Raw genomic sequence first — 16,274 nt, forward strand, 5'->3', positions numbered from 1 at the left:
TAGCTTATTGCTTTGTACTCTTACGCCTGGTTAAAGTGCTCAAGTTGGACTTTGTTCTGCCTATGGAGTCTAGAAGGTTACCAGTTTATCTGCTGATGATAAAGGAAGCTTCTCATTTGTCCTGGAGTTCGGGGAGCCTGGGGGACTGTAAGCTACTCATGCTATATAGGGAGTAGAGACCTGTGGGTCTAAGGAGTGTCAGTTGCTCAGGTAGAGGTAAAGGTAGAGTGAATTTCCATAGAAACTGAGAATTCCTAAGAGACGTTCAAGTGGGAGAAAATAAAGGAAACTCTGATTCTGTCTCTGCTGGCTGGATGAGCTTAGATACACAATGGGGAGTGGGTAGGCTCCAACTGTGTAAATTTTCAACAGGATAAAGGCACTATGTGAGTATTAAAATTGTACAATAGAGTAAAAATATGGCACCAAAGTGGTTACCAGAAGTGGGCAGATTCTAGCAACTGCCCAGATATTTGGTGATCTCATAGGGAACTTCTCTTAGGGTTAAGAGAGAGCCAGAAATAGATGTGTTCACAGAGAGACTGACATAGGTTCAAATGATCTCAAGTTCTTCTTTAAGATCTGAGATTGCTAGTAGCCATGGCCACCTGCCAGAAGTAAATCTAAAGCTAAACCTTCTAAAATAAGAATAACATTCTACACATTACCCTAGGACTCAAATTATTAATATTTCTAATTTATTGTAAACAAAGTATCTTGCATTAGCCTAACCAAGCAGAGAAAGAATGAAACAAATGTTTCATAACACCAATTTTTTAAAAATAGGAATAAACATAGGAGATCAAATAATACTGTTTCAGACAGGTTTTTATAATAATTGTAATTAAATATACTCAAGAAAAATAAAATTTGAAGTGTTAATTGAAAAACTAGAACACTTTTTAGAGATTCAAATGGAAATTCTGTATTTGAAAAAATATTAAAACTTGAATTAAGAAATCAAGTCAAAAAAACCACATTTTTTAAAAAGTCAAAAAAAAAAAAAAGAGAAATCAAGTCTTTACTTCTATTCTGTGAAGGAACTATAAATTTGAAAACTAATTAATTCCCAAAATTGTATAGATCTTAAGTAGCAAAGCTTTCAGCACAGGCCATCAAGATTCATAGCTATATCTATTACCTTGTACTTGTATATAGCCAGTAAAACCCCAAGATGAAAATTAATTTTAAATTGTTATATTTTGGAAAGTTCCAAGAAAACAGAAGAAACCAATAAATACCAACATAAATATCAATTCAAGTCTTCTCTAGATAAATACATATTATATCAAGAGGAGGACTGTTGATAATTAATTTCCAATGTCAATGAGTGTCAGTTGTATAAATATGTAAAAAAGATGAGAAGGAAGAAAGCACTGTAGACACTGTATGTGACATACAGTATAAACAAACAAATTAAAAAAATTAAGCAAGCCATGTAGCAGGTAAAATAAAGGACCCCAAAGATAAAGGGGAATTTGGGTTGCAGATGCAATTAAGGCTGATAACCATCTGATCTTAAGATAGGGAAATTATCCTACATTATGTGGGCATGTTCAATGTAATTACAAACATCATTACTAAGTAGAAGTGGGAAGCAGCAGAGGAGTCACTGTCAGAGGGATGTGATGTGAGAGAGACTGCACAGGCCATTGCCAGCCTTGGAGGTAGCAGGAGGCCATGGACCAAAACATCTGGACAGCTGCCAAAAGATGGAAAAGTTAAGAAGGTGGATTCTCCCCTAAAGCCCCCAGGAAAGAATGCAACCTGCTAACATATAGCTTTTAGCCTAGTGACATGTGTTGAATTTGCAACCTGCAGAACTATAGGATAGTTTGTCAGATCGGGTGGATCACGAGGTCAACAGATCGAGACCATCCTGGTCAACATGGTGAAACCCCGTCTCTACTAAAAATACAAAAAATGAGCTGGGCATGGTGGTGCGTGCCTGTAATCCCAGCTACTCAGGAGGCTGAGGCAGGAGAATTGCCTGAACCCAGGAGGCGGAGGTTGCGGTGAGCCGAGATCGCGCCATTGCACTCCAGCCTGGGTAGCATGAGTGAAACTCCGTCTCAAAAAAAAAAAAAAAAAAAAAAAAAAAAGAAAAAAGAAAAGAAAAGAAAGAAAGAAAAGAAAGAAAGAGAAATATATGCCTAATTCTGGGGTTCAGTTACAGTGTTCACTGGCTCTCAACCCAAACAAAGTCCTTTACAATAGTTTTAATCACTAAGAAGTATTACATCTTGGATTCATCTTTCATCAATTTATTTTATCTCAATTTCTTTAGAAATCATATGGGAAAGAAAGGTTATATTTTTGTGTGTCCACCACTGAGATCCTGCAACTGATTACAAACCTTGCCTTAAATATCATTGTATTTCCAGCGAATTCTAGTTAGTAATTAAACATTGACTAAATGAATCTAAAATGAGGGTAGTCATGGAAGATGGTATGAACAGTAGTAACAATTTGGCACTTGAGTCTGTGAGCAGCTGTGTTCCTGAAAGCCCCGTTCAATGACATTCAGTTGTTTATGAAATAGTTGTGAGATTACAGAAAAGTTATTTCTTTAGAGCTAGACAGACTTCAAATCCCAGATTCTCTATTCAGTAACCCACCAAATATGAGTGTGCCAAGCTACTTATTATCTGGATTTTTATGAAAATTAACCCCCCAAAGTATTATAAGGGTTAAGTGATTATGCATACAGAACATACAGTAAATAACTTTGAACCTGCTTAATAAATATCTATTCTCTTCAAAATTTGTAGCTTGAGGGGTGAAGTACTTGACTAAAATATTTTTACAGTGGTCAACTACTAATAATCAGTTTCTCCTTCCCTAGTTTACATGAACAGACTCTCATACAGTATGTAGACTTTTGTCTGTGTTGTATCACTCTATGCCTGTAAGATTATCCATGTGAAATTGCATACACCAAAAAAAAAAGCAAGATTTAATAGCATTCACAGAGAACACATAATTACCTACAAATTCATGATACTTTGGCACACTATACACTGATTAAGAGCAAAGATACATTTCAGAAGTTTATAGATAATGACTTCAAAAGGCTAAGAGAATGTAATAACTGAAAGTAGAATTATGTAGCTAGAAAAATTTCATTTAGGAATGAGGGCAAAATAAAGAAAACCTTAGATGAACATATAACAGAAAAGTGATCACCAAAAGACTCTCAAGAAAGTGCTGTATTGTGTACTTGAGAAAGCACTTCAGTCAAGAATGAACTGTGGCAAACAACAAAAAAAGTAAATCTTATGATAAGACATACATGGTCAAAGAAAGATCTATGATTATATATCATGTCAATTTTAAACGTCTCTTACTATTATTATTTTTGTCTCTAATTATTCCCCATGAATTTTTTGCTTTGTTTTGAGAAAATAACATTTTCATAGAGTTCTCCCTTAGTAATAGATCCATCTCAACATAATGATGTCATAACTTTTATATACCTTAGCCAAAAAGCCTGCTATGATTGAAATAAGCAACACAATTCTGGACATCATAAGGAAGGATAATAGGCACTATATAAAAATATTTCTTCCTTTTGAAAATTTTTGATGTATCTGTACACAGAATAGTCAATATGTAATATATTTTTAGATCTGAAGAAAATATCATGAGAATATAAAATATGTAGAGTCATATAATTTAAGTAGCCAAATGTTGTTGCTGATAGCTAAAAGTGAATATTTTATGTTATATATAAAATACATGATCTTGATATTGTCAATGTTTAAGATTTCAGAGAGAGATGCTAGGCTTTTATCAGTTGAAAACATTAAAACATTTTGATTGACACATGAAAAATGAATAAAATTTATCATTATACATTTTGTTAAGCAAATTTAATTGGTCATCATAAATCAGAAAGAGTTGATAATAAAGTAAGATTTCCTTTAAAAAGGAGAAAGGGGAAACAATGTAGGAATAAGTTGAAAAATAATTGCAGCATTTTAGAATAAACTCCAAAGTGCTGTCGAAATAATCCAAAAAAAGACACAGTTCAAAGACAGATTTTCTCGTAGCCTCCTCTTCATTTTTTTTCCCTTTCCTCTGCCCCATGACCCAAACTCTCCTCTTGTTTTATTAATCTGGTTTCCTAATATGTTCAGATTGATGTCTTCTATAATGGCAAGATTCAGATGGTTATATGCCAATTGAAACTTTGAAATACACTGTGTGACAGTCATATTATTCAAATTATTAACTTCAAACAGTCTAACAAGATTTAAATGTCAAGTAATCCCTGTACTTGGTAATCCAATGTACATAGACAATCTATAATTATATCTGTTTAAACTAACAATTATGTTTGAATAAGTTACTTTCCACAGAAATAACTTAGCTGTCTGATTATTAAAAGAGTGCCTTAATAGAAAGATCTTACATTCGAAGATAATGCAATGTTTTGTTCCGTTATCTCTCACCAGCAAAAATGATTCAGTTAGAGGCTTTGAAAAACTGAAAACTTTAAAGAACCTGTCCCGTATCCTTTTTGTCCTTACCCCATAGATAATGGGGTTTACCATGGGTGGGACAAGAAGACAGATGTTGGCCACAAATATGTGAACATGGGGAGCCACATGGTGCCCAAACCTGTGGGTGAGAAAAGAGAAGAAGGCTGGAGTATAGAACACTAAGATGACACAGACATGGGAGCCACAGGTGCCCAAAGATTTGAGTCGGGTATTTTTGGTTGGGAGCTGGAAAATGGTGTGGAGTATGAGGACATAAGAGCAAATGATCAATATAAAGTCCACCCCACCAGTAAGGAAGGCAACAATGAGGCTATAGGCTCTGCGAATTTTTGTCTCCACACAGGCAATCCTGATGAGGGCCATGAACTCACAGGAGGTGTGATAAATGATATGGGTTCTGCAGTAGGGAAGCCAACGTAATAGGAAAGGGTGAGGACTGAGAAGTGCTATGCCCCTGAGTACAATAGCTAGGCCCATTCTCCCAATTACAGCGTGTGTCAGAATAGCTGAATGTCTTAATGGATTACAAATGGCCATGTATCGGTCAAAAGCCATGGCCAGGAAGAAGCCAGATTCCATGGTGGAGCATGAGTGAATCAGGAACACTTGAGTGAGGCAGGCTTCAAAGCGAATCTCTCCATCATGGAACCAGAAGAGACCGAGAGGTTTGGGCACAGCTGTAGAACACACAACAACATCAGCTACAGCCAGCATGCAGAGGAAGAGGTACATGGGCTCGTGGAGACTGGGCTCTGTCTTGATGATAAACAAAAGAGAGCAGTTTCCCAGTAGGGCCAACAGGTAGACCACACAAAAGGGGATGGAGATCCAGATGTGAGCAGCTTCCAACCCAGGAATGCCAATAAGAATAAAGGTTGATGGATGGGCATCGGTCTTATTGTATGTTGACACAACAAGGGTCAAATATTTTTACTTTCTCTTCATAAATTTTTCCTCAAAAGCAAACAAAATAATAATATATTTTAAAATCTGGTAAGTTAAGAAAGTTAAAGTACAGGGAACTGTAGGCTGTGAAGAAATTACAATGCCTGTAAATATTTAGAAAGAAAGTATTTAATTATCTGAAAGTCATATATTATTACAGAGTTACTCTACCTCAAAAAGGGCACTGTTAGAACAACATTTTGAAGGTCATCTTCTCTAAAAGCCAGTTCTTTTTGTTTATGTGTTTGTTTTGTTTTCTTCTTTTTAGAAACACAATTGATAATATTCATCAGACACTCTCTTTACTGTTATAGGTGTTTGTAGTGTATAGGGTCTTTATGATTAGGAAAAATAAATAACCCTTAAGTCAGAGTACAAAGTAGTCTGGTTTGGAATATGTATAGCAGACTGGACTTCAATGTTGAATTAAAATTATGAAACATAATTTAGGTTCTTAATCTGTTTGAAATTTCATATCAAAAGTCACTGTTTAATTTGGCTATTTGACTTTCAGTGTCTATAAGGATAGGTATTGTCTTGTAAACATAAAGACAGCTACATGTGTCAAGGAAGCTTTGGAAAGTCTAAGGAATATTATTTCTGAATTAGGACATATACTGGAAAAAACGGGAGTGTAGAAAAAAATAAGATTATTAAATATTTATGTAATAATATAATAAGTAAGATTTCTAAGGTAGTCACTGATTATGACAGGTATTTTTCTGAGAACATTTTATATATTAACTCATATAAATTTTATTTACCTTTTTAGATAAGGAGAGTTTAAGTAACTTGTATAAAGTTACATACCTGGCAAGTGATAGGCCTAGTTTCTAGCTCAGACACTGACTCTGGAACCCTTATTTATTCTAAGAACATTTTACATTTCATCCTTAATTTTTTTTTATATATCCAATGCTTTTTCAGGTGCATGTTGTCTAATTTTCATGTATTTATACATTTTCCAAAGTTTCTTTTTATTAATTTCTAATTTTATTCCATTATCATGTAAGTGCATACTTGATATCTACTTGAGTATATAACTTAATATGGTTTTAATTTTTAAAGTAACTATTGAGATTTGTTTTGTTACCTAATATATGGTCGATGCTAGGGACATATAAGGGTTCCATAGTGATGAATTGCCATAATTAAGTGACAGCCTATATTTGTGAATATAGAGAGGATGGGAATGATTCTATATACAACATTAGAAAATACAATCATCATCAATTTGAATATGACTACTTGAAAGCTCTTTCTCTCACCATTTTAAAATTCCGTAAAGAAGCTTGCTCAAATAAAGCTTTTCTTTTATTAGTTAACCCTTCCCCAATGCACTTATAAAGAGAAAAAGAGCTCTAACCTGAAGAAGAAAATTAACCTAACCAGATTTTCTCCATGTTACACTGTTTTAATAAAAATCAGATTTATGGTCCGGGCGCGGTGGCTCACGCCTATAACCCCAGCACTTTGGGAGGCCGAGGCAGGTGGATCACGAGGTCAAGAGATTGAGACCATCCTGGTCAACATGGTGAAACCACGTCTTTACTAAAAATACAAAAATTAGCTGGGCATGGTGGCCCGTGTCTGTAATCCCAGTTACTCAGGAGGCTGAGGCAGGAGAATTGCCTGAACCCAGGAGGCGGTGGTTGCCGTGAGCCACGATCGCGCCATTGCACTCCAGCCTGGGTAACAAGACCAAAATTCCGTCTCAAAAAAATATATATATATTTATGTATATACCCTTTGGACTAATGCATCTTAATGTATTTCCCCTTTTTGCCCTATAAACGCTTTGTGTGCTTTTACCTGTATTTGTGGTTCCATCGGCATGCTAATATTCTTTATTCACTTTCATCTTCACTCTTTCTATTTAACCTTCCTTTTACACAATTTAGATACATTTCCCCAATGGGAAATAGGTACAGAAGTTAGAGAAAGAAATATTAACAAAGATATTAATGCAAATATCCAAATACTTAAAATAGGTCTTATTATTACTTGCAATCAGGAAATTAAAAACTGAAATGAATATGACACAAATTATACATTGTATTTAACAAATAAAATATCAAGATTGATTATACTAAGAGTTAATGAAGTTTGAGTTATAAAGAAACTCTTAAGAACAATTGGTAGGAGTGTAAATTGACACAACTTTTACAGGAAGATTTGTAGTAACCATTATTATTATTAAAAATCATATTTCTGGCTAAACTAATTGACATCTTTGGTAATATTTTTACATATGCATATAGAAATATATACAGTGATTCTCATTGGAAAACTTCCCATAATAGAATAAATATTTAATTACTCAAAATATTCACAAAGAAAATAATAGTTAAAATGATAATTCAAAGAAAAGAGAGAGACTGAGAGACAAAAAAATCAAGTCAAATATAAGGGAGTCTCCTAGATTTTTAGCAGATTTCTCAGCAGAAACTTCACAGGCAGGGAGAGAATGGGAAGGTATATTTGAAGGGATGGAAGACAAAAAAGACAGCGAAAAAGACTACATGGTAAATCTATCCTTCAGGAATGAAAGAAAAATCATGTATTTCAGAGACAAGCAAAATCTTAGAAAATTTATCCCTGGACAAGTCCTATAAGAACTACTTACGGAGTCCTGGATCTGGAAGTAAAAGATGATATCTACCATCATGAAAACACACACAAGTATAAAAATCAATGGTAGAGCAAACACACAAATGAATGAGTAAATAACCAAACATTATTAGCCCAGAAAACCACCAAACTGCTGAGTTAAACAGTAAGAGATGAAGAAAGAAACAAAGGCTATAAAAACAATCAGAAACAATAAAATTACTGAAGTAAGTCCTCACCTATCAATAACAACCTTGAATGTAAGTGATCTAAATCCCCCTCCAAAAATATAAAATGGATAAATGGATAAAAAGTAAAATCAAACTATGCTAACTACAAGAAACTTACTTTACCTATGTATGCAGATAAACTGAAAGTGAAAAGATGGAAAAACATATTCCACACAAACAAAACCAAAAGTATATGGTAGTACCTGTACTTAGAAAAAATAGGTTTTAGTCAAAAAAGCATAAAAGAGGCAAAGAAAGTATTTATATTATAATAAGAAGACCAATTGAGTTAGAGGATATAACAAATATATTTACATACATACATATGCATATATATATGTATACTCAACACCAGAGCATCCAGATATATAAAGGAAATATTACTAAAGATAAAGAGAGATATAGACACCAATGTAATAATAGCTGGAGATTTCAGTAACCTGCTGTCAGGAATGGAGAGATCATAGAGACAGAAATCAACAAAGAAACAATGAACTTAAACCAAATGTACCAAAAATTTCATCCAGCAGAAGCAGAATAGATATTATTTTCTTCAGCACATGGAAGAGTCCCTAGCATAGACCATACATTAGGTAACAAAACAAATCTCAATAGTCATTTTAAAAATTAAAATCATATTAAGTTATACACTGAAGTAGATATCAAGGATGCACTTAGATCATAATGGAATAAAATTAGAAATTAATAAAAAGAAACTTTGGAAACTGTATAAATACATGAAAATTAGGCAACATGCACATGAAAAATCTTTGGGTACCTAAAAAATTAAGAATGAAATGTAAAATGTCCTTAGAATAAATAAAAATAGAATATGTACACATATAGAAATAGAAAATATAATAGAATGCATATAGAATAGAAACTAGAAAAATATACTGAAACCTATGGTTTATAGCAAAAGCAGTTCTAAGAGGGAAGTTTATAGGAATATACACCAACATCAAAAAAAGAAAGATTTCAAATAAACCACCTAATCATGCACCTCAAGATCTAGAAAAGCAAGACAGAAGCAAACCAAAAATAGTAAATGAAAATAATTAATAAAGATTATAGAAGAACTAAACAAAATAGAGATAAAACAAATATAAAGATAAATAAAACAAAAACATTTTATTAAAAAAAATAGGCAAACCATTAATTAGAGCACAAAGAAAGAAAGAAAAAAACAAGACCCAAATAAACTCAGAAACAAAAATAGGAGACATTGCAACTAGTAACACAGAAATACAAATAACCACTACAGATTATGATAAATAACTATACACCAACCAATGGGAAAACCTTAAGAAAACTGACAAATTCCTAGACATATATAACCAATTTAGAAGGAACTATGAAGATATAGAAAACCTAAAGTGACCAGTAATGAGTAACAAGTCTGAATCAGTAATAAAAAGACCCAACAAAGAAAAACCCAGGACCAATGGCTTTTTTGCAAAATTATTGCAAACTCCTAAATAACTAACACCATTTCTTCTCTATTTCAAAAAATTAAGGAGTTCTTTCTAATCATTCAATGAAGCCAGTATTAGTATGATTTCAAAATCAGACAAAGATACAACAAAAGGAAAACAATAGGCCAATAACCTTGAAGAATATAGCTCTAAAATTCCTCAACAAAATATTATCAAATGGAATCCAACAGCACATCAAAAGATAATACACCATGATCAAGTGGCATTTGTCCTAAGAATGTAAAAATCGTTTGACATAAGCAAATCAATAAGTATAATCCATCAAGTCAAGAGAATAAAGGAAAATAAAAAACCCTGTGATGATCTCAACAGACACAGGAAAAGCATTTCATAAAACTCAATATCCGTTATAAAACACTGATGAGAAACATTGAATAAGACATACAAAAATAAAATGGAAGGAAATCTTATTCTCAGGAATTGGAAGAATTACTATGAGTAAAATGATTATAATATCCACAGCAATCTACAGATTCAATACAATTCCTATGATAACATCAATTTCTTCACAGAATTTTTTTTAAAAACAAAATCCATATGTAGCCACAGAAGACCCTAAAAAGTCAAGAAACCACTGAGAAAAAGGAACAAAACTAGAGACATTAGACTACCTGGCTTCAAAATAATCTACAAAATTATAGTAACAAAAACAGCGTGGTAATAGCACAAAAACAAATCCATAGACCAATGGAACAGAATAGAGAACCCAGAAATAAACCCATATGTCTATAGCCAACTTATTTTCCACAATGATGGCGAGAACAAATACTGGACAAAGGACATCCTCTTTAATAAATGATGCTGGATATAACTGGATATCTATATGCAGAATATTAAAAGTAGATCTTTATCTTTCATTATTTCAAAATTTAACTCAAACTGAATTAAGGATTCAAGTATAATGCTTGAAACTATACAACTATGAGAATAAAACATAAGAGGAATCTTTCAGAACATTGGTCTCGGCAAAGATTTTATGGCTAAGACTACAAAAATACAGGTAACAAAAGAAAAATAGGCAAATGGGACTAGAACTAAAAATCCTCTGCATAGCAAAGGAAACAATCATCAGGGTGAAGATAAAACTTGTAGGATGAGAGGAAATATTTGCAAACTATTTATCCAACAAGGGACTAATATGCTGAATAAGGAACTCAAATGACTTAACAGGATAAAAAAGTCTGATTTAAAAAGGGGCAAAACATCTGAATAGACATTTCTCAAAAGAAAACATACAAATGAATAATAAGTATATGAAAAAATGTTAAACACCACTAATCATCAGAGAAGGGTAAATCAAAACTACAATGAGATATCATTTCACCCTGTTAGAATGACAATTTCCCGAAAGAAAAAAACATAACAAATGATGGCAAGAATGTGGAGGAAAGGGAACTCTTACACAATGTTTGTAGGAATGTAAATTAGTACAGCCATTATGGAAAAGAGTACAGGTGTTTATCAAAACATTAAAACTAGAACCACCATATGATCCAGCAATTCCACCAGTGGTTATTTATCCAAAGGAAATAAAATCACTGTAAAGAAAAGACATCTGCACACCCATGTTTATTGCAGCACTATTCACAGTAGTCAAGATATGGGATTAATCTAAATGTCCATCAACAGATGTAGGGATAATAAAAATGTGGTATACATACACAATGGAATATTATGCAGCCATAAAAAACAATAAAATTCTGTCATTATGGTATCATAGATGAACCTGGAGGGCATTATAAGTCAGGCACAGAAAAATAAATACTACATGTTCTCACTCACGTGGTAGCCAAATAATAAAAGGAGACTTCATAAAAGTAGAGAATAGAATTATGGTTATTACAGGCTGGGAAAGATGGGGGAATGGAAAGATAAGGAGAGGCTTATTAACGGATACAAAATTACAACAATATAAGAGGAAAAAGTACTAGTGTTCTACAGCACAGTAGGGTCAATATAGTTAGCAAAACATTAAAAGCTAGAAAATAGGATTTTAAATGTTCTCAACACAAAGAAGTAATAAATATTTGAGATGATGAATATCCTAATTTGATCATTACACATTGTAAACAAGTACCAAAGTAGCATTGTGTATTTTATAAATATATACAATTATTACATGTAAAGTAAAAATAAAAGAAAAAAATTGTTAAAAGATATATGTACTTTTATATTATACTCAGCAGCACTTAAAATTAATATGGCATATTTATATAAATACATAAAAGCTATTCAAATAAAAAATGAGCAGAAATTAAATTGTTTTGATTAATACTGAAATATACAAAACATTTAAACCTTCCCATATATGTATTTAATTTAATCGCATTTGGACTGAAAATTTTATAAACTCAAAAAAATCTAAAACAATACATATCCAATTTAGTAGGCATGTAAAATGAGTGATAAATGAAAATGAGTAGAGAGTACAATTTAGATATATAACCATGGTTTGACTTATTTAACAGTGAGTGTATTCAATGTATTCATGTATTACTTAGACTATTTAGTGTAAGTATACAAACAATGCAAAGTTGTCATTGCATTTATTAAAAAAATACAAACTAGGACTTTACAAATAGGATATGGACTCCCTTTTTTTGTAAAATATTCATTTTTTCCCTAAACATTAAAAATGCCTTTCTCCATATCTCTCTGCATAAATAACTGGTTACCTACTCAATTTAAGAAAGTGATCACGGTGTGTCTTTGTTTTTCATAATATTTTTCACACAAAATATCCCTTCATAAGCTGAGTGTGGTGTCGTGAACCTATAGTATCAGCTACTCAAAAGTTGGAAACAATCAGGAAAGGTCCAATCTGTGCTCATATGATTAAGAAATACCCTCTGCTTTAACTCTTAGGAAGAAAGTAATCTGAGTAACTTAATATTAATCATTTGTTATTCTGTTCTGTTTCTTTGTTTCTGCTCAAGCCAGTTTGCAAAAAAACAACAGTTACTGCCTTTTCCTTTTTTTTTTTTTTTTTTTTTTTTGAGATTGAGTCTTGCTCTGTTGCCCAGGCTGGAGTGCAGGGGTGCAATCTTGGTTCACTGCTAACCCCACCTCTGGGGTCCAAGAAAGTCTCTGCCTCAGCATCCTAACTAGCTGGGACTATAGGTGTGCTAATTTTGTATTTTTTGGAGAGATGCGATTTTGCCATGTTGGCCAGGCTGGTCTTGAACTCCTAGTCTCAAGTGATCTACCTGCCTCGGCCTCCCAGAATGCTGGGATTACAGACGTGAGCCACCTTGCCAGGCCACCTTCCATTTTTAAATAGAATGCTGCATGCTTCACAAATCATTAATAAAAGCCACTTTGTTCTTTAAATGTGTTGAAATTTAGGTTTTTTAACAGAAGAAAAAGAGGCTAAACTTGTGGATTCATGAGATGTCAACTAATTAAAAAATAGGTGTAGGCAATATCGTTGTGAAACTGATAACCAAAAACAATTACATTAAAGTTAACCATGGTAAGAAAATATCAAATTCTTGGCTGGTGTTGGCTGGCTTACACATTTAAAAAGACAATAAGGCATGAAAATGTTTAATCTTGCAACTGAGATAGGCTCTGCATATCAGGAAGCTACAGAATTTTTTAAATGCCTGCTAAGAGTTATACAGGAAAATAATTATGTGAAAGAGCAGATTTTCAATGCTGATGAGACAACCTTATCCTAGGACACTACCAAGTAAACCTTATAATGCAAATGGCCTCCAAAGCCCCTGGCTTTAAATTATTAAAAATCTGTGCAATCATTTATTTTTAAAAACTATATATTAAATAATATGTTTTTAAGCAGAACTACGCACAAAACAAGATTATATGTTGATTGGTTTACAAAAATGTGACTAGAGGCTTGTAGAAACCTAACTCTAGGAGGAGTAATGAATGGTTCCGTATTTGTTAATTCAGTGTTCATAGAAATGATTATGAAGTAGTCTTGTTTTCTGATATGTTATCCAGTGTTTTTTGTCTCATGACAGTGAAAAACAAGGAATGTGGACAGCAAGTGAGGTTGGAGTGAAAGTTTAGTAAGTGAAAGAGGAAAGCTCTCTGCAGCTGAAAGGGGATTCTGGAGGGTTGCTGTTTCACAGTTGAATAAAAAGGTTTTTATAGAAACTTCCCTTATCTATTTAGATGCCTGTGTAACTTTCCTTATCTGTGCAGTTGCAGGTACGTCTTCTTTAAAAAAGAGAGAAATACGCTCAACAGAGCTCACTGTGTACATGTCTGTAAAAAGGGAGGAAAGTTTTTCTTCCCTGGAGCCCGAGGTATTACACAAAGGACAGACAACATTTCCATATTGGGCCTTGCTTGTCTGTGCGTGCAGCTTTATATTTTCCCAGGCTGCTCTTTTGTTTCTAACTGTCTGCCTGCTTTTTTCTTTCCTCCTCTCTTAGTTACACAATATAGCTACTGAGAATAATGAGAATTGACTCTCACTCTCTCTGTTTGTGTGTACAGGTATATATCTTTGGCCAGGCTCACTCTTTTTCTTTAATTAACAAATAAAAATTGTATATCTTCATGGTGTAAAACATGATGTACAATATATATACATATGTGTTGTGGAATAGATATGTCAGGCTACACTTCCTCACATATTGATCATTTTGAGGATATGAGAACACCTAAACCATACTCACTTAGCAATTTTCAAATATGTAATATATCATTAGCTCTAATCATCATGATGTACAACAGACTTCTTATACTTATTCTTCCCACCTAAAGAGATTGTGTCCATGATGAGATCTCTCCAGTCCCTCACCTCTTAGCCTCTTGTAACCAACATTTTTGCTGATTTTACTCCCTGTTTCTATGAGTTTGATTTTTTAGATTCCACGTACATATGGTTAAGATCATGTGTTAATTGCCTTTATGTGAATTGATTATTTTGCTTCACAATGTCCTCCATATTTATCCATGTTGTTATGAAAGGCAAATTTATTTCTTTTCTAAGCCTAAACAGTATCCCATTTATGCCTCATTTTCTTTACACCCTCTTTTATTTATGAAGAAACTCTTGGGCTGAGGGGATCTCTCTTGGTGCTGTACTGTGCAAGGTAGAGAGGAGGGTAACCTGGGCAAGGGAAGCTTTGCCTTTCACTCTCTTCAATGCTTCTTTTATCATTCTGTGCTCCATCACAGTGCTGTAATTTCTCTCTTGCATTTCAGACCTCGCATAAAGATATTTTTGTCCATGAACAATTCTTAAATTTGTAATTTTTGTGAGGGAGGAGGACGAGGACCTTCTATTCTTCCATTTTGCTACCTAAACCTAAATTATCTGTCATCACCTTCTTAGAAGCCAAAGGTCCCTAATAGATCTCTCTACCACTTTCAGGATTCACATTTTTCATGTCTTGTTTTTTCAAACCTCTGAGCCAGCCAACACCAGCTAAGAAGAGTTTGACATTTTTCTTACCCCAGGTAACTGAAATGTAAATTTCTTTGGCTTTCAGCCTCACAATAATGTTATGTCTTACTCTTGTTTTTTTTTTTAATAGTTGACATCTCATTAATCTATATATTTAGCCTCTTTTTTTCTGTTAATAAAACGAAATTTCAACCAGTTTAGTCTAAAGATCTAAATGATGTTTATTAATGATTCATGAATCATGAGTCAGGGCCAGATTGCAAACTGGAATCCATAGAGACTTTGTGTCCTTTACAAAACTGGCTCTGGGGGATTTTCTATTGAAAGCTCTTTTCAGGCAAGGAGGAGTGCCCTCATAAAGCCTTAGCGTATTGAAACAACACAGGCAACACAGATTTTATCCTGGTGCTAAGGCCAGTGAGTCTTCCCTGTCTCCCAGCTCACAGGTGCATCTTTAGGACAAGAAGATAAACAAGAAGAAAGAGGAGAATAGGAGGGAGGAAGAGAAAGCAAAAGCTTAGAGGAAAGAAGACTGAGGATGAAGCTTAAATAATGAATAGAATCAAAGCTCAGATGGGTCATGTAATGGTAGAAGAAATTTTGGATTTCAGCCTGAATTGATTTGAGTTACATTTTAGAAAATCTTTTGATATCTAAAGAAATAATAGCATAGTAACTTTGGAATATGGTCAAAGTATCATAAAAAATGTAACTATTTAAAACTAATTACATATTTAGGGTTATTTATCTTTGTTATGTCTATTTTATGGATGTAGAAAATGAGATATAGAGATACAAAATTATGTCTGCAGAGTCACACAGCTGATGGGTAATGTTCATTTGCTTTGACTACAGAATGAATTAATTATGAAGCTGGGCTTCAACACACTTAGTCTGACTGCAGAGTTCATGCTTTTAAGCACTGAAAAATACTGTGCCATTATCAACTGAAGACACAATAATAGCTTGAACTAGTCCCAATAGGATGGAGCCAAATTTATTGATTTTTAAAGATACTAGAGATGTAGATGCAATAGTATTTTTAATACTATGGACAGGATATGACTTATATTTTTTATCTAGCCAGTCCACTGAATGATAATGA

General features: G+C 33.4%; 1 pseudogene; it reads right to left on the reverse strand.

Moving 5' to 3' along the window:
- Positions 1-3,237: 3,237 nt before the first annotated feature.
- On the reverse strand, positions 3,238-5,450 carry LOC116524976 (annotated as a pseudogene).
- Between the last annotated feature and the right edge of the window lie 10,824 nt (positions 5,451-16,274).

The sequence above is a fragment of the Sapajus apella genome, unplaced genomic scaffold, assembly GCF_009761245.1.
Source record: "Sapajus apella isolate SASKATOON/1434 unplaced genomic scaffold, GSC_monkey_1.0 scaffold47, whole genome shotgun sequence".
Lineage (NCBI taxonomy): Eukaryota > Metazoa > Chordata > Mammalia > Primates > Cebidae > Sapajus > Sapajus apella.